A 21,158-nucleotide genomic window follows, 5' to 3' on the forward strand; every position below is an offset into this window, starting at 1 on the left:
ATATAAAAAATATATTTGTGCATATTATGAAAATATTATATGAAAATATTAAGTTTTAATCCAAAACAATCAACATAAAATTCTTTCTTGCGGAAAAAAAATCAAACTAAAATACCTACGTAAACCGTTTGCACCCCCATTTTTTTCCTAACAACCTCCAAGGAATCGGTCCCAAAAATTTATATTCCCTCACGGAACGAAAAGGAAAATTTTAGGGTGTATGTGATCAGCCTTTATCCAATCAGCAATCTACAAATTTGTCGAAGCGGGATAACATTTCACTCACTTCACGCGCCCGCAGTAGGCGTATGCGCGCAAAATGACCTTCTTCCCCACACCTACACTCACACCCATTAACCCTAAAAAGGTTTTAACTTAGTTTGGTGAACAGTTTCTGAGAACATTTCCGGACAAAAATCCCGGAGAAGAAATAAGAAGAAAAAAGAATAACTAGTGCTAATTGTAACGGGGACCGTTAAAATTTTTCCCAAACGCTCCCCAACCCCCTTTTTGGGTGCCATTTTCCCCCTAATTCCTATTAAAAAAGAAATACTTTATGGAATTTAAACTTAAAAAAGGTTTCCCCAGAAAAATAAAAAATATATTTAAAAATAGGATTTGCACGCGTGTTCATGTGCTAACGCCAATTTTTTTTCTCACTATCAAAAATTTTAAAATTCTTAATATAAAAAACTTTAATCCGAAAGTTTAAAAAAACATATTCGAGTGTATTTTTAATTTTACTCACATGCAACATCTTTGCTTCCTTTTTGGGCCCCAATTTACCATGTTTAAGTCCCTTTTTTTGGGTTAAAAACAAGGGAGTTACAGCCTTTTTAAGTTTTAGCCAATCAGATTGCAGCACACATGCATGCACGTGATTTCATAAACTTTTATCTTTATGTATTAAAGGGATATCAAATGAATGCTTTTTTAAATTTAGAACATTTCCAAAAAAAAAAGGAGATATCCTTTAAAGTTTAGCCAATAGTTTGCAGCAAACGGCATGCGCGTGATTTCATGTTTTTTTTCTATATCGTATTTTGGTATCCTAATGATGACATTTTTTAAAATTTCAAAGCTTTTGTAAAAAAAACAAAGGAGATATCCTTTTAAATTTCAGCCACGTTTAGCATGCCACATCCCATGTTTACAAAGTTTTATTTCTGTTTAATCTTCATAATTGGACATGTTAAAATTTTCAAAAGATTATGACAAGAAACAAGAAAGATTTAAGACTTTAGTTTCAGCCAATCAAGCAAACGCACGTGCATGGCGGGTTTTGTTTTTGGCCTGCCATCTTGTCAACATTTATCCTTACAGTATGAGTTTCAAAAAATTCATCAAAAAAAAAGAAAAGTTACAGCAATATCCATTTTTTGGTCATTTCACGTGTTAGGGCGCCCCTTTTGAACCGGGGCGAAAAATGACCTTGTTCGGCAAATTACATAACATTTCTACTGACCCTTTAAAACATTTTACCTTAGTGGGATGTTGTTACAAGACACTCGTGGACAAAACCCAGGAAAAAAATAATAATAATAAGAAACAGAGTAAAAACAATATGTTCCCCAACTTCGTTTGGGGAACATAACTATTAATTTAACGGGGACCGTTCAGGACCCAAAGCTCCCCAACCCCCTTTTGGGTGCCATTTCCCGTAACTTCATTAAAAAAGACAACCTCTATGCATCTGAGATTTTAACAACATTAACAAAGAAGTGTACAAAAATCATTTAAACTTTAGCATTGCCCCTTTGCACATGTGAATGCATTTGCGTCATGACCATATCATCGTTCACAACTATATTTTTGATATACTGAATATTAAAGTTTTTAATCCAAAATTTTTTTAAAAAATACGCTCATTCAAGTGTATGTTTGATTTTCCTCTTTTCACGTGCACGCCGTGCTAATGAGCAGGGTGCCCATACCTTCTTGTAGAATCCTTTACATCATCTATGTTAAAAATTCCCCCCCTTGGGTGAAAATTTAGGGAGTTATAGCTGTTTAAAGTTTAGCCAATGACACTTTACACCGTGTATCATGGATGGTGCCATATCTTGAAAGTATTATATCCATCTATGTTCCAAATCCCATCCTGTTTGGTTGAAAACCAAGGGAGTTATAGCTGTTTAAAGTTTCAGCCAATCAGATTGCAGCGCACGTGCATGAGGGTTTTTTCATGATAATTGTTTTTTAGTTTTAGGATATCCTAATATGGCTATGTTCAAAATTTAAAAGGATTTCGTCAAAAACAAGAAAGATATTGAGACTTTAGTTGCAGCCAATAACGAAGTGCAGGGATGGCGTAACGCTATTTTCACCATGCATCATGTCTATACCAATTTTCACATTATATTTCAAAGCATTTCATTTAAAAATAGAACAGTTGTGGCTTTTTTATTATATTGGTCATTTCACGTGTTGCACGTGCACGCTCTGCAAGAATGCCGAAAATGACCTTGTCCCAAATCTACATAACATGTCTACTAACCCTAAAAAGGTTTTACCTACATCCGAACAGTTTACAAGATCTTTCCCCGGAAAAAAAATTCCAAAGAAAAGAAAAATAATAAAATTTCCTATTGCAAGCAATACAAGGGCCCCCCGTACGGGAAAATTTCATTTTTATCATCACTAAAACAATTCCTTTGCTAAGTTTGGGAAACCATCAGTGTATCAGCCTTCCTTTGGGAAAGGGAAGCCTTAATTGGATACATCCCAAATTATTTTTAAATGTAGGAGAAAAAGAGTGCAGTAAAAATTACAAGTTCCTAAATTTGCAGACTTGCATAAAAGAAATTGGGCAGATGTTGAATAGCCTCATTTAAGGAGATTTTCTAAAAAAAGTTTGGCAAGTGTAATTTTTAAAAATACCCAATTTATTTTGGAATAACGCCTGAGAATCTGAAATTTCCTTTTTCACTTTTATTTTAAGAAGTTCTGCCGGAAAAATAATCTGACATGCCACCTTCAATTCGAGCATTTTTCATTGCCCAAATATTTTTTTTATGGGTATAAAAATTTTAAATTTCTCAGTTTCGGAATCATGAACATTTTGGCAGTAATGTTTTTATCAGTGGGATCAAGGTTCGCACCGCAGGGGCGGTCAAATTTTGAATAATAAAAACTATGGAAATGACGTACCAATTTTCTAATTTATACTTGCACTATTAATGAAAAAGAATAATATAAAATAATAGATATCAAAAAACGCAAAATGATAATAAATGCAGCTGACAATTTTATTTTTTTTTTTAATAATAAAATAAAAAAATTTTAAAATTTAAGAGACAAAACAGAAGGAGAAAATATAAAATATAAAAGACGGGAACTGAATTTTATGAATGAAACTTTTAAAACGTTACTTGTAAGTTGTATATGTTATATCTGTGTATTCTACCTGGCTGTGCGCTTCAAAAGGGGGGGGGGGGGGTGTCTTTAACAATTTCCTTAGCCATAACGTTTGAAAACTATTTTCATTTAAAAATTAATCCCTTTTGAAAAAAACTTTTATTGGATACGAAAACTTTGACCCTTTACCTAGACCTTGGAGAAAAAATTGTACATATTAACCTTTTTTTTTTGTTTCGTTTTTTGGAATGTGACACCCAAAAATTTTTTAAAAATAAAATCACTTTCCCTTCAAAAAAAACATTAAAGTTTCAAAACATTTTCTATTAAAAATCAAATTAAAAAAACTTTTCCCCCGGTTTTATGGCAATAATAATTTTAAAATTTTAAATGCAATGCAACCAATTAATCATTAAAATAAAAAAGTTTCATACAAATTTAAGGGGCCAGAAAACCTGGACAAAAAACGTCCTTTTTTTATTTCCCTAACCTAAATAAATAACAAACCCATCACAACTACAACCCTTTCCTTTAAAAATTTTAAAATTTCCAACCATTAAACACCCAAAAAAAAAATGCTACAAATCAAATGTGCCCCATTTTTCCGCATTAAAAAACCTGAATTTTTTCCCTAATCTCCTAATTTTCCCCTTCAATTGAGCATTTCTCACAAAATGATTTTTTTATAAGATAAAACATGGTAAATTTCTTTTAAAACGGGAAAATAACATTTGGCGAGATGAATGTTTTGTATACAGTGGTGATCAAGGCTTCGCGCACCTGCAGGAGCGGATCCAAGGATTTATGAATGAATAAAAACTATGGAAATGACGTACCAATTTTTAATTTATACTTGCACATCAATGAAATGAATAATATACAAAAATAATATACAAAAAAACGAAAATGATAATAAATGCAGCTGACAATCGTTATTTTTTTTTTAAGATAAAAAAAAATAATTATAAATTCAAGAACAAAAAAGAAGGAGAATGAATATAAAATTCCCTCGGGAACTAATTTTATGAATGAAACTTTTAAAACGTTACTTTTGTTTATATGTTATATTTTATTTTCCTGGCTGTGCGCTTCAAAAGGGGGGGGGGGGCGTCTTGAACATAGATTAGCCATAACGTTTGAACGGGAAGGGCTAGGGCTTTCTATTTTAAATATGTAATCCTTTAAAAAACTTTTATTAAAAAACTTTTCCCCTTTTCCTAACCTTGGAGAACACATGTGACAATTAACCCTTTTTTTGTTTGTTTCTATGGCAACTGTGAGCGACTCATTACAATTATTTTAAAAAGAGAAATCACTTTGACACATTGCAAGGAATAAACATTGAAAGTTTCAAAACATTGCTTGCGTAGTTATTAGAAAATCGAAATTAAAGAATTTTAACTTTCCCCTGGTTTCCATGGCAATAATCGATTATTTGAAAATTTTAAGGGAATCCACAACACAGATACTAATCATTAAAATAAGAAAAGTTTCATGACGAACGTTTAAGGGACCAGAGAAACTCCGGGCAAAATTCGTCCTTTTTTCAGGTTTCCATGGCAACGGTAGACATATTGGAACTAAACGACATCACTGCACAACTACAACCAGTGATCGTCCTTTGAGGAAAATTTAGGAAGATTTAGGTGATTCCCAGAAACAGCCTGGATAAAAATATGTGGACATATCAATGTCGTCCCCGACTCGGTCTCCGGGGCGACATAGAGAACTAGATACGATCTCGTTGCGAGAACGAGTGGAGTTTCCTTTTTCCACTCTCGATGAGATGAGAAAAGATTTGATTTAGATTTTCCTTCTAAAATAATGTTTTTCCATAATCTGTAAATAGACATTGAACAATAAAGACTTCTAAAATTACTTTTGGCCCATCACGGCCCCTAAATTTAGGGATCAGCCCTTTTTCATATCATTTTAAAGCTCTCAGAATTATGAACACTTTTTGTTCAACAACTATTCAGAGATTCTTTTTCGTTTTCGAGTTATTCGCAAAAGAAATATTAAGGGACCAGCCCTTCAACTCCCTAATGGGGACGTTTAGCGAAAAATGAAAGGTTACATATTGTTCAGAACATGATTTTGAACATCTTTTGTTCAATATTACTTATCAAAATATTTCTCACTTTTGAGATATAAAGCGTCAAAGATTGAGCATTTTGGCCCCTTGTGGCCCTTAACTATGTAATATACGACATCAAAATTATTATATACAGTTATAAAATTTTGAGATAAACATTTTTGCTTCAGTAATGTATAACAAAATATTAACTGTAAAAGAGTTATCGAAAAAATACTTTTAGCCCCTTTTGGCCCCTAATTTGAGTGCCCAGCCCCTTTTTCTGGATTTTATCTTAAAGCTCTTTAGATTTTGAACACTTTTTTAGAGATTCTTTTTCGATTTCGATTTATTCGCAAAAGAAATATTTAGGGGCCAACCCTTCAACTCCCTAATGGGGACGTTTAGCGAAAAATGAAAGGTTGCATATTGTTCAGGACATGATTTTGAACATCTTTTGTTGAATATTACTTGTCAAAATATTTCTTACTTTTGAGATATAAAGCGTCAAAGATTGAGCATTCTGGCCCCTTGTGGCCCCTAATTATGTAATATACGACATTAAAATCATAATATACAGTTGCAGAATGTTGAGATAAACATTTTTGCTTCAGTAATGTATAACAAAATATTGACAGTTAAAGAGTTATCGAAAAAGACTTGTAGCCCCTTTTGGCCCCTAGTTTGAGTGCCCAGCCCCTTTTTCTGGATTTTGTCTTGAAGCTCTTAGAATTTTAAACACTTTTTGTTCAACAACTATTCAGAGATTCTTTTTCGTTTTCGAGTTATTTGCAAAAGAAATATTTAGGGGCCAACCCCTCAACTCCTTAATGGGGACGTTTAGCAAAAAATGAAAGGTAGCATATTGTTCAGAACATGATTTTGAACATCTTTTGTTCAATATTACTTATCAAAATATTTCTCACTTTCGAGATATAAAGCGTGAAAGATTGAGCGTTCTGGCCCCTTGTGGCCCCTAATTTGGTATCCTACGACATTGAAATCATAATATGCAATTGTAGATTGTTGAGATAAACATTTTTGCTTCAGTAATGTATAACAAAATATTGACTGTTATTGAGTTATCGAAAAAAGACTTTTAGTCCCTTTTGGCCCTTAGTGTGATGAGTCAGCAATTTTTTCATGGTATCATATGAAAGATCTTGTGATTTTGCACAAATGTTGTTCAGTATGTTTCAACAAAATAATTATATTTTGAAAGATATGATGAAAAATGTCTCAAAAAATCACTCATGATTCGTGTCCTATATTTTGACCCCTACCGAGCTTCCATACTAGGAAAATATCATGATACTTGTGGAACATGGCAACATGTCCTCTATCATCCCTGAAAATTTCAGCGTTCTAGCTTGAACCGTTTTTGAGTTTACTCATGGACAAGAAGGTACTCTAAATTTTTATTAAAGGGCGATAACTTCAGACCGGAAGTGAAAATCCCTAAAATAATTTGCCGGAATTAACTTCAGATGTCAACACATCTACCATAGAAATTTGAAGCAAATCAGACGAGACATCTCCGAGAAACCTTCTGCACAAATTAATAACTAGGGCTAATTGTAACGGGAACCGTTACATATGTTCCCCAAACGCTCCCCAACTCCCTTTTGGTGCCATACTCCCTTTAAGCTTCATTAAAAATGACAAACTCTATGCATTTTACACTTTAACAAAGTTTCCCAGAAGTATACCGAGTATATTCAAATTTCAGAATTTGCACGCGTGCACATGTAAATGCATGTGCGTAATGAACCATATTATCTTGTCTACACTATCTATATACATTAATATAATAAAATAATAAAGCATTTAATCCAAAAGTATTAAAAAATACGCTTCATCAAGTGTATTTTTAATTTTACCAATCTTACGTGCATGCAAGTTCATGCATGTGCATGATGACCTTACCTTTTTGTAGGAGTCCACTATGTCTATCTATGTTCTAAATCCCATCCTGTTTGGTTGAAAATGAATGGAGTTATACCCATTTAAAGTTTAAGCCAATCAAATTGTAGTGCACGTACATGCGCGTGTTTTCATGATACCTGCTATATACTATATTGTTGTATATCCTAATGCATGACTATGTTTAAAATTTCAAAGCATTTCGTCAAAAAACAAAAGAGATATTGAGATCTTTGTTTCAGCCAATCAGAGCGAAGCGCACGTGCATGCACGTGAGTTCGTGCTAATTTGACCATGTCATATTATCTAGACTATTAATATATCCTTATAGAATGAGTTTCAAAGCATTTCATCAAAAAATGTAAAAGTTATGGCTATAATAAGTATATCAGTCATTTCGCTCATTTCACGCGCACGCACGTGCATGCGTATGCACGCAAAATGACCTTCGTCATGCACACCTACACTTGACACCTATTAACCCTAAAAAGGTTTTAACTTAGTTGGGTGAACAGTTTCTGAGAACACTCGCGGACAAAAAAAGTACCGGAGAACAAAGAAGAAAAAAAAGAATAATAATAATAATAATAATAATAACTAGTGCTAATTGTAACGGGAACCGTTACAGATGTTCCCCAAACGCTCCCCAACTCCCTTTTCGTGCCATCTATTCCATGTAAGTTTAATTAAAGAAGGCAAAATCAATCTATGCATTTAAGACTTAAACAACGTTTTCCCAAAAGTATTTCAAATTTAAGCAATGCACGCGTGCTCATGTGATTGCACGAGCGTAATGACGATATCATCTTGTCTACACTATTTTACTCATTGCACGTGCACGCACGTGCATGATGACCATACCTTCTTATTGGAGTCCATTATGTCTGTCTATGTTCTTAATCCCATCATGTTTGGTTGAAAAACAAGGGAGTTATAGCCATATAAATTTTAAGCCAATCAGATTGCAGCGCACGTGCATGCGCATGTTTTCATGACAATTATCATATATCATATTGTAGGACATCTTAAAGTGTGCCTATGGTTTAAATTTCAAAGCATTTTGTCAAAAAACAGAAAAGATATTGAGATTTTTGTTTCAGCCAATCAGAGCAAAGCGCACGTGCACGCACGTGATGCATGTGAATGGTGACCATAACATCTTGTAGGAGTCCTTTATGTCTATCTGTGCTCTAAATCCCATGCTGTTTGGTTGAAAACCAAGGAAGTTATAGTCATTTAAAGTTTCAGCCAATCAGATTGCAGCGCACGTGCATGCGCGTGATTTCATGAAAAAATTTATATATCATATTGTAGTATATCCTAATGCAAATCTATGTTATAAATTTCAAAGCATTTCTTCATAAAACAAAAAAGATATTAAGATTTCTGTTTCAGCCAATCAGAGCAAAGCGCACGTGCATGCGCGTGAGTTCATGCAAATTTGACCATGTCATCTTATCTACACAACTTATATATCTTTATATAATGAGTTTCAAAACATTTCATCAAAAAATATAAAAGTTACAACCATATTAAATATATCAGTCATTTTACTCATTGCACGCGCCCGCACGTGCATGCGTATGCGCGCAAAATGACCTTCGTTCGGCACATCTACAAAACACACCTATTAACCCTAAAAAGGTTTTAACTTAGTTTGGTGAACAGTTTCTGAGAACACTTCCGGACAAAAAAAGTACCGGAGAAGAAATAAGAAGAAAAAAGAATAATAACTAGAAAAGCTCGTTGCGAGCAACGAGAGGTCTTCCGTCCGATTCAGGAAAATAAATCTCGTTTATTCGAGCTGAAAAGTGATTCAATATTTTGGTCGCAAAGAGGATTGAACCCATGTCGCCTTTTTCTGTTTTATCCTTAACGCGCAAACCATTAAGCTTTTGGGACATACTGCTCTAAATATACTTGTGTGTATACTTTTGCAACAGTACACCTGTTAAGAATCATAAAAGGCGGGTCACGATTAATTTTGACGAACCTGATAGATTTAGTAAATGACATTTTGAACATTTTCTTTGAACTTATCTATTAAATAGGTGTGATAGCTTCAATGAAATAAAATAAATAAAACGTTTTATCGCCTTTATTTTATTTCGAACGTTTAAAAAGTCTTTGTACACATTACATATATCGTATCTAGCCCAGTTACACTAAAGTAGTGAAACGGAAAATAAGTGTTAAGATTGACACTGAATTGCAACGTACTACTACGTGAAAGTCCAAGTAGTTTTTTTTACATTTCATGCATTCGTATGTCAGAATGGTTTAATCAAACGCTCAGCTGCCTCCATAAACCCCAATTGCGAAATGGCGGAATTGACAAAGACAGCCGCCATCTGGGGCCCGCTTCAGATTTTCAAATATTAATATCTAGAATTCAGATAAGCCAATTTTCAAACAACTTGTATAGTAAGCATCAAATTGTTAAGATGAATACTTTTGCTCAGTAATGTATAACAAAATATTGATCATTAGAGAGTTATAGATAAAAGACTTTTGGCCCCTCTTAGCCCCTAATTTGAAGAGTCAGCCCTATTTTTTTGACATCAAATGAAAGGTCTTGCGATGTTGCACATTTTGTCTTCAATATGTTTTAACAAATTATGAACAGGTGTGAAGATATGAGACAAAATGCGTCAAATTTTGTGAGATATTTCTGAGACATTTTTTCGGCCCTACCGAACTCCGGTGCCTTTTGCGCTAGAAAGATTTGAAGACCCAATTACAACTCACCAAACCTCCCTCTATTTTCCCTGAAAATCTCAAGTCCATATCTTAAGTCGTTTCGGAGGAGTTTCCCGGACAAGCCGACCCTCTGAAAATCAGAAAATCGATTTTGAACACATATCTCACGACCGGAAGTGAGATAATCAAAAAGGAAAAAAACCTATCAAGATCAATTGAATATCTTTCAGATCTGAAAGTTTGGTAGAAATCGGACGAGCCATCTCTGAGAAATCGCTTGCACAAAATCGGTTGGAAGAATAATAATAATAATAGGGAAAAAGAAACCGAAGAATAACAAGAAGGTCTTCCGTTGGAGACGGAAGAATTAACTAGTTCTAATTGTAATTGTTGACCGATTAACATATTTCTTCAATGTACGCTCCCCAACTCCCTTTTTTGTGCCAATTTCCTTTAAAACTTTTTTTTAATATGATCAGTTAATGCAGGCTTTCATAAAAGAATTTTAAAGCTACAATGATATCAACTTTTTGTCATTTAACGCATTTCACACGAACGCACTACTATTTACATATTTTTATATTCCAAGAATCAATAAAAGGTCGTAAAAATATAAATGTTACCGTTTTTCAAATTCATTGTTCATTTTTTGCATTGCACTTGCGCAAATACATTCAAGCACGTCCTTGCATTCAATTTTGATAGTAGTATCATGTAGGAATCCATTGTACTTATTCATATTCTAAATTTCATCTTGTTATGTTGAGAAACAAGTAAGTTATAGGCATTTAAAGTTCCAGCCAATCAGATTGCAGCACACGTAAATTTACGTGCTTTCATGATAATTCTTATATTTCATTCTGTAGATATTCATAATGTATGACTATGTTCAAAATTTCAAAGGATTATGACGTAAAACAAGGAAGATATTGATACTTTAGTTTTAACCAATCAGAGCGAAGCGCACGTGCATGCGCGTAAGATCTTGCTATTTTGACAATGTCATCTTGTTGATACTACTAATATATCCATGCATTGTGAGTTTCAAAAAATTCCATCAAGAAATAGAAAAGTTAAGGCTTCATCCATTATGTTGGTAATTTCACATGTTGCACGTGTGCGCTCTTGCCAGCACACGTGCATGAACGTACTTTCATGAAAATTCTTATATATCATGTTGTCGATCTTCATAATGTGTGACTAATTTCAAAATTTCAAAGGATTATGACGTAAAACAAGAAAGATATTGAGACTTTAGTTTCAGCCAATCAGAGCGAGGCGCACGTGCATGCGCGTGAGATCTTCCTATAATGATCACGTCATCTTGTTTATACTACTAATATATCCTTACATTATGAGTTTCAAAACATTTCACCAAAAAGAGAAAAGTTACGGCAATATACATTATATTGGCCATTTCACGTGTTGCACATGCCTGCTCTTGCAAGCACGTGCGCGCAAAATGACCTTTGTTTGGCAACTCTACATAACATGTCTACTAACCCTAAAAAGGTTTCACCTAAGTCGGATGTATAGTTTACAAGATCATTCGTGGACAAAATTTTCCCAGGAAGAAGAAAAATAATAATAATAATAACTAGTGCTAATTGTAACGGGGACCGTTACAGATGTTCCCCAAACGCTCCACAACTTCGTTTTGGTGCCACATTCCCTGTAAGCTTCATTAAATAAGACAAACTCTATGCATTTGAAGCTTTAACAACATTTAACAAGGAGAAAGTACCAAGTTCATTCACATTTTAGAATTCCACGCGTGCGCATGTGAATGCATGTGCGTAATGACCAAATCATCTTGTCTATATAATCTATATTTTATAATATACTAAATGTTAAAGTAATTAATCCAAAAGTATAAAAAAAAATACGCTTTATAAACTGTATTTTTGATTTAACTCATTTCACGTGGAAGCACGTGCATACATGAGCATGATGACCATACCTTCTTGTAGAAGTCCATTACATCTATCTATGTTCTAAATCCCACCCCGTTTGGTTGAAAACCAAGGGAGTTATAGCTGTTTAAAGTTTCAGCCAATCAGATTGCAGTGCACGTACACGCACGTGTATTCATGTGCATGCTGACCATACCATCTTGTAGAAGTTCATTATATCTATCTATGTTCCAAATCCCATCCTGTTTGGTTGAAAACCAAGGGAGTTATAGCTATTTTAAGCATAAGCCAATCAGATTGCAGCGCATGTGCATGCACGCGTTTTCATGATAATTGCTAAATATTTTATTGTAGGATATCCTAATACATGCCTATGTTTAAAATTTCAAAGGATTTCGTCAAAAAACAAGAAAGATATTGAGACTTTAGTTTCAGCCAATCAGAGCAAAGCGCACGTGCATGCGCGAGAGATCTTGCTTTTTTTGACCATGTCATCTTGTCTATGCTTCTAATATATACTTATAATATGAGTTTCAAAGCATTTCATCAATAATTTAAATAGTTACATCTGTATCAATTATGTTGGACATTTTTCATGTTGCACGTGCGAGCTCTTGCAAGCACACGTGCATGCACATGCTTTCATGATAATTCTTATATTACAGTCTGTAGATCTCCCTAATGTATGTCTATGTTCAAAATTTCAAATGATTTTATCAAAAAACAAGAAAGATATAGAGACTTAAGTTTCAGCCAATCAGAGCAAAGCACACGTGCATGCGCGTGCGATCTTGCTTTTTTGACCATGTCATCTTGTGCATACTACTAATATATCCTTACATTATGAGTTTCAAAACATTTTGTTCAAAAATAGAAAAGTTACGGTTTTATCCATTATATATTGGTCATTTCAAGTTTTGCACGTGCGCGCTCTTGCAAGCACGTGCGTGCAAAATGACCTTGATTCCGCAAATCTACATAACATGTCAACTGACCCTAAAAACATTTCACCTAAATCGGATGTGTAGTTTACAAGATCATTCGCGGACAAAATTTTCCCGAGAAAAAAAATAATAATAACTAGTGCTAATTGTAACGGGGACCGTTACAGATGTTCCCCAAACGCTCCCCAACTCCCTTTTGGTGCCAGATTCCCTGGAGGCTTCATTAAATAGGACAAACTCTATGCATTTAAGACTTTAACTACGTTTACCCAGAAGTGTACCAAGTTCATTCAAATTTAAGCATTGCACGCTTGCGCACGTGAATGCATGTGCGTAATGACCATGTCATCTTCTCTACACAATCTATATATTTTGATATACTAAACATTATAGTATTTAATCCAAAAGTATTAAAAAATACGCTCATTCAAGTGTATTTTTTATTTTACTCTTTTCACGCGCACGCACGTGCATACATGAGCATGTTGACTACACCTTCTTGTAGAAATCCATTACATCTATCTACATTACATCTATCTATGTTCTAAATCCCACTCCGTTTGGTTGTAAACCAAGGGAGTTATAGCTGTTTAAAGTTTAATCCAATCAGATTGCAGCGCATGTACACGCACGTGCATGCATGTGCATGGTGACCATACCTTCTTGTAGAAGTCCATTATATCTATCTATGTTCCAAATCCCACCCCGTTTGCTTGTAAACCAAGGGAGTTATAGCTATTTAAAATTTCAGCCAATCAGATTGCAGCGCACGTGCATTCACGTGTTTTTATGATAATTGCTATATATTATGTTATAGGATATCCTAATGCATGGCTATGTTCAAAATTTCAAAGGATTTTGTCAAAAAACAAGAAAGATATTGAGAATTTAGTTTTAGACAATCAGAGCGAAGCGCACGTGCATGCACGTGAGATCTTGCTATTTTGACCATGACATCTTGTGCATACTACTAATATATCCTTACATTATGAGTTTCAAAACATTTCGTCAAAAAATAGAAAAGTTACGGTTAAATCCATTATATATTGGTCATTTCACGTTTTGCACGTGCGCGCTCTTGCAAGCACGTGCGCGCAAAATGACCTTGATTCCGCAAATCTACATAACATGTCTACTGACCCTAAAAACATTTCACCTAAATTGGATGTGTAGTTTACAAGATCATTCGCGGACAAAATTTTCCCGAGAAGGAAAATAATAATAATAATAATAACTAGAGCAAAGCTCGTTGCAAAGCAACGAGTAGGTCTTCCGTCCTGTTTTGACCGGAAGTGACGTCAACAAAAAGAAAGCAATGAGCTAAGTTGTCTCCAGTGACTTTATAATTTCAATTTTGAGTCAAAACCTTCAAAATAAGCTTTTTTGGCTACTTCTGGTTTGACCAAAAGTGATGTGAATTGACAAAAAATTAAGTTTAATGCCTTCAGTGATATATGTTACCCAAAACCTTGTCAAGAATGACAAAAATATGCACTTTCTGATGACTTTCGGTTTGACCGGAAGCGACGTCACCAGACGCATTTTGACTAATTCAATAGATTAAGCTTGACATTTTGAACAACTTTGCTTCTTTGACGTATTACAAATTCAAATTTTTTTTTCAGATATTAAGGAAAAAATTTTGGTCCCTCTAAGTCCTTAATTATAGGGGCAAGCCCTTGATAGTTGACATCCTTTGAAAGATCGTGATATTCTTCACAACTTTTGTTCTTAATGTCTTTACAAAATATTAACATGAAAAAAGATATCGCAGAAAAGGTGTGAACATTTTCTAAATCCCCGATGGGATTTTTTACAAGCCATAGCGAGCGCCGACGTGCAGCACTTCCGGAGAAAGAGAGAGGTATGTGTCACATCAGCACATGTAGCTCTATCATCACTGAAAATATTATGTTTCTGTCTAAAAACATGTTTGAGAAAAATGCTGGTCAATGTGACCCTATGGAAATCACTAAATCACAGAAATCTACACTAAAGAATGCTCTGTGCCAAGTTTAACTTCACTTTGTCCAGTTGTTCTGAGAAGGAAATGAAATTCTGAAGAATTTAAGATAAAGATGATAATGGCTGAATTTTCAAAATTTTACTACAGCTTTAGCTCATATGAGCTAAACTGTAAACAGATTTTGTGCTTTGTTGACTTTGAAATGTGACTGGACATCTCTTTGATCTTGTGTTTGAAATAACATGTCCTTTGTTCTGAATCATGCACATTTGTTAATATGCCAAGATAGCAATGTTCCTTCAATTATACTGTAAAAATACACATATTAGATCTTATATATTGCCACTGAAGACAGACCTCTATCATCTTTACCATTAGAATTGGTATGTCTTCCCTTGGAAGCGGAAGACCTCAATACAGATGTAAACATGCAAGATCTGACAAATATTTAAAAGAACATTTATTCCAAATTAAAAATATTAGATTTTGCAACAAAATCTATTTATCTTGAAAAACTGAAAGCAATTGATATAATCATATTTTTGGATTTATGTCTGTTTCTCAAATCAAAATTTAAATATGATATATTTAAAATCATCTTCTTAAACTGAGACTTGATTCAGTTGATTGTTTCAATTTCATTATGCTGTTTATTCCTTGTCATCCCCCAACAGATGCTCTTCTGGCAAATCATGATCATGCTTGGCATCAAATTTCAGTACTCAGATGACAGTCACACCTATCAAAAGAAATTGATTTTTTTAGAAGTACAACTTATCAGATAAGATAAACCATCAAACTTAGTTATAAGATATTGTTATACCTTTAAAAATTTGTTCCTATACAAATCTATACAGAAAAAAGTCTAACATTTTTAATGTTTTGCTGAGCGGGCATAAAAAAATCGATGTTGGACCGCTCGGAGAGATGTTGGACTGCTTACGTCACAGAATGGGCAGAGCTTAATCTCATTTTCATTCTTTGGTTTTAAACAATGGCAGATCTAATGTTACATTACGGAATATACTAGTAGTACAAAATACATGAATGTCAATAAATACATAATAAAATGAAATGTATAACAAAACATTTATTGACAGAGTTCTCGGGCAAAATGCATTTTGTCGGACCCTCGAACCAAACTGTCTGCCTTCGGCCTAACGGCCTCGGGCAGACAGTTTGATTCTTTGGTCCGACAAAACGCATGTTGCCCTCGAACTCAGTCAATAAATGTATACTGTCACATTTCTGCATGTGTATTATTTGTAAAACTACTCTATAATCATTTATAAATTTAGGTTTACAGGCAGTCATTTGAGGATGTAATAAATAACATATTAGTTTTTCATGATTTCAAATAAAGGGTATGTACATAACTTGTTCATGTCAAAATTTATTAGGAATGGTAATGGTTAACAGTTGTTAACTGACTAATCAGTCAGAAAGATGGTATCTGGTTATGATTTTTTATGTGTCAGGATAAGGCCATTCATAAAGGTGTTACAGCACATTAGGAACAATGCACTAATGAAGTGACAAAACAGCATCGCATAAGAAATAATGAGCTAGCGCAAAGTAACAATGCTGCTGATCTAGCTCATTTAAAACACCATGCTTCTAAGTTTATGACAGCATGCTAATTGTTTAAGACACTTACATGCTAGCGTGAAGTAAAAATGTGCTATCACGCTTATGAGAATGGGCTAGTGTGCTTATGACAACACGGTGACAATGTACTTAGTGCGTTTGTAACAAAGTTTCAGCAGGCTGTTTACACTACGCCGTCAAGCTTACATATATTGACCAAAAAAATAGATTGTGTAAAGTTGTATTAACAAGAAAAGGCCATTCCAAGTCTTTTCTCTGTTTAGCGTCCACCCATCTTTCAAAAACCTACCAATCTATTCGCAAAAAAAAAACAACAACACAGAAGCCAAAACATAAAACACAGGATTAAAATGATTTTCAATGATTTGATCTAACTAAACTACTTTAATAGAAGAAATGTCTATTCTTAAGCAAAAACAAGGGAATAAATGCTTACAATACACCAAATATAACTTACTGTACAGAATTATTTGGAGAAATTGACAAATTCAACAATTTTGCCTAAATTAATCAATTTCAGGACTCTTGATGTTGTGTTTTTTTTCTAACATGGGGTGTCAAAAACCAAGGCGCACACGGACGCTAAACATAGAAAAAACTTGGAATGGCCTTAGCATAGCAGCATGTTGAGCATCAGCACAACTGCATGTTGTTCTAAGTTGCCTTAGCCTAACAGTGTTGAGAACACTGTGTTAGCACATTGTTCCTAACACACACTTTTAACAAATTGCCTTATCAGGACACCATTTAGTTTTCCATATATATTTTAAAAAGACTGGGAATAAAATTCAATTTTCGATAAGCTTCTTTTCATTATAAGTGTTTGCCTAAGCGTTTTTTACTATATAACCCAAATACATCATTGTCTGTTATGGTAGCCTAGTGGTAGGGCAATCGCTATGTATAATCATGAAGCTGGGCTTGATTTTAATTCACTGCATCAAACCTAAGACAAAAACATGTACGCAGTTATGTTCCCTAACCATGCACCCAACATTTGTAGTGAATTAGACCCTAAAAACCTCACAGTAGATGTTAGGATAATGACCCTGAGTTCCAAGTAAAGGTCCATATTGAAGCTATTCACCAGTATATATTAAATGAGTGAATGAGTGAGATTCTCATGATAACATTATCAATCAAAGTATCAATAAGAAGCTGATACTTACTGCTAAATGCTAGAGACAGGTTACTCCAAAGAGACTGTATAAACCAAGATTCTGTGTCACAGTAGGTGTGGGTGTTGGCACGAAAAGGATCCCTTACTTCTCAAAGGCAATAAGTGCTGAGTACAAGTCTATATTTGCAGCTTACTATCCCAAGTGGTGGCATCATAAAATGACTGAAAAATTTTCAATAGACTAATTAACAAACAAACCATTTCTGCAGCCTTATCACAAAAAAAGCAAACTCTACTATTACATTTTTTTTTTACAAATTTCTTTTGCAATTTAACTAAGAAACATACATATGACATAATAAAATATTGATTTAATTAACTGAGCAATATTATATTGTGTGCAATTTTTTTGTCAATAAATTATACTAAATTTTTTTCTGCAGTAACTTTGGACCCACAGTGCTTTGCTTCTTTGAGCTACATTCAAGCTTTAAAGTGGTATTGTAGGCCAAACTTACACTACGACGTCATGTGACTTTAGAGTCTAGTGCCCTGTTCAGACGGAGAGTTTAATTCGCAGTAAATTATTGCGAAGTAAACTAAATTAAATGCAAATCAAACTAATGCGAATCAAACTGTGTTCACATGACAGCTAATTATAATGCAAAGTAACCAAATCGAATAAAAATTTTACTTTGACAGTCATGCAGGCTTCAGTTAGGCTTTTATGACATCATTTACAAATCATGTCACCTTAGGCATAAACAGATGTATTTGACATAATGTCACAATGTCTGTTTTCACATTCTAGTGATTAACACTATATTTTCCTTAGTTTTTCACTCAAAAATAGCACAAGTCAACTTATGTTATCCGATATAACATGTAGCATTTGAGTTAATTACGCCATTTATAAACCGCGAAAATTTATTGGAATTAGCTTACCTAGTCATGTTAGTGTTCACAAGGAGCTAATGCAAAGTAATTTAATGCGCAGTAAATTAATTCGAATTAAAATAATTTAATTTCAGGGTCCATGTGAACATGCATCGATGCACCAAATTTCTAGTGCGGGAAAAAGGTTTTAAATTAAAAGTGTTATTTTAAAATTAACGTCAAGCGGAGTAATACGTTTTTGACGTAACTCATTGTGACGTAGGCAAGTTATGTTATACAAAATGGATAAAACCGTTTAACCAATTAAATGACGTGTTACAACTAAAATTGAAATATTCAAAAATAGCACAAGTACTTAAAGCTGACCACCAACATGTAGCATTTGACTTAATTTTGCCATTTCACATGCCTCAAAATTTAATTGGAATTAGCTTACCTTAGTCATGTTCAATGTTCACAAGGATTTAAAAAATAAGTAATTGCTAATACGAGAGGTAAATTAATTCGAAGTTTTAAAATAATTAGAATTGAACTCAGTCCATATGAACATTGCTTAATAAAATAATTTACCAAATGTTTCAGTGCGGTTTGACAAGCCTGATCTAAATTAAAAATGAATAAGTATCTGCCCTTACCATGCTTATCGTACCCTAACATCACACCCGTCAACATATTATTAGTTGAAAAACATTTTGTTTTGAACATGTTGAAAGCAAGTCTTGTTGAAATTACATGCTCACACATATTTAAATAAAATTTAAAGCTGTGGGGATTTTAAAAGGCTAACTGAGAGCGTCTGAACTGTAAAACAGTTAATATATCGCTGTGTCTGTGTATTTCTAAAAATATCGACAGCTGATAAATGCTCTAAGCTGCCATAGTAATATAAAGTAAATTTTATGTAAACAAAAATCTTACCTTCGAATTCATTCCCATGGTCCACGCCAATCATAAATGAAGATGTAATCGTCAGCTCTTTAATCATTCGATACAATTATCACTGGGGAATCCGAAACAGAGTCAAGAGTACGTGTTCATCCTTGTTTATTACTGTGACAGTCGGAATTTCCTCGTAAACAATTCACACAAGAATATATAAATCGGATAATTTTGCTTAGAATAATGCTCCAGAGGATTGATAAAGTACTTTGAGCTGCAGATAAAATGTCCGTGCATGTTTACATACGGCTTGTATGGTGAGAAAATCCTCAACTTCACTTTGTAAACATGATCAACATGTGTCCGATTTGCCGATTTCGATGGGACACACTGAAACCCGGATGTACTAAAGACCTGAAATTACCCGATGTTTTTATTTTAAATTAAATGATAATATTGAGTATTTAAAATGTCTTATTTTAAAGACCTTTGACTATGATGCATTATGTTATACAAGAATTCATTTGTTTGGAATATTACTGACAATTTTTAATCAGGTCAAATCAGGATTTTAGCATATCAAGTCTTTAGTACCTTCCGTTTCCCACAATGCCGCGCGTTGTTTACACCTATACAAATGCAGAAAAAACCCATTTTGATTTCACCTTTTGTTGTGTACATACATCACATTTTAAATTACTTGCATAAAAAGAAAACAGAGAAACACCCAATCAACACTATATCTTACTGATGCATCAACTAAAACCAGGGACCTATGTTAGTATATAGGTCCCTGCTAAAACTGTGCGTTAGTGGCACAGTAAAGGCTTGGCTGGCTACAGTAGCTAGACAACTTGTCCATGTAAGGTTTCCCACATATTTGTTTTATAAAAAACAAATATAGTTTGGAGTTTGTTTATCTTTATACCAAATGACAGGGTTTTTCATCAATTCGAAATGATTTCATAGTATAACTGTTACCATTAAAAAATTAATATTTTTAGCTCTCAGAAAAAAAAAACGTTTATGATCTATTTACCCCTGGCCTAATTATAGGGGCCAGCCCCTTTTCCTTCATCTTATATGAAAGCTCTCATAATTACGCACAACTTTTGCTGCATATTTCTTGCCAAACTTATTCTCGGTGCAAAAGTAATTACGTGTTTTGACCGGAAGTGACGTCATTTGACGACTTTTGACAATTCCGACATTATTTCCGGCTGACATCACAGTCTGCAAGTCAGAAAAAAATTGAAAAACTCAAATTCAATCGTTTTATTTGATTTATTTTGATTCAAAGGAAAAACTTTGAATTTTCGACTACTTCCGGTTTTTACCGGAAGTACTTCTGATGGATGCTTTTTGTTGAGGATTGTAAATAAAAATATATGTTCTATTTGCCTTTAATCAATCCCGTTAAATTTTTCAAAAAATCTTAAAATTAAACATCCCTTCCTGTGTCGACCGGAAGTGACGGATGCGAAATTAAAAGACGTCATGCATAACTCAATAAGATGTTTTATAATCCCTGAAAATATCATGATTCAATCTTGAGTGGTTTACAAGAAGATGCTTGGACAAAATGACAACTTAAAAAAAGAAAATCGGACAAAAAATTTGACCGGAAGTGATTTTCAAAAAAATGAAAAAAAGGTCTGGAGATATTACAACAATGCATCATTCCTGAAAAAATCTTTGAAATCGGTTCAGTAGTTTCGGAGAAATCACGTGTACTATGAAAAGGGAAAAATAATAATAATAGGAAACATAAGAAAAA

The 21,158-nt window shown here is 33.8% G+C and overlaps 1 long non-coding RNA gene across 1 annotated transcript; it reads right to left on the minus strand.

Moving 5' to 3' along the window:
- Positions 1-15,543: 15,543 nt before the first annotated feature.
- On the minus strand, positions 15,544-19,836 carry LOC134263160 (uncharacterized). The gene is made up of 3 exons (XR_009991196.1): positions 19,421-19,836; positions 17,655-17,827; positions 15,544-15,616 (listed from the first exon to the last, which is right to left on the minus strand). It is a non-coding gene; the product is annotated as an uncharacterized LOC134263160 (long non-coding RNA).
- Positions 19,837-21,158: the final 1,322 nt, after the last annotated feature.

This window comes from Saccostrea cucullata, unplaced genomic scaffold, assembly GCF_032062105.1.
Source record: "Saccostrea cucullata isolate Sc308-1 unplaced genomic scaffold, CSIRO_AGI_Scuc_v1 ctg18642, whole genome shotgun sequence".
NCBI classification, from domain to species: Eukaryota; Metazoa; Mollusca; class Bivalvia; order Ostreida; family Ostreidae; genus Saccostrea; species Saccostrea cuccullata.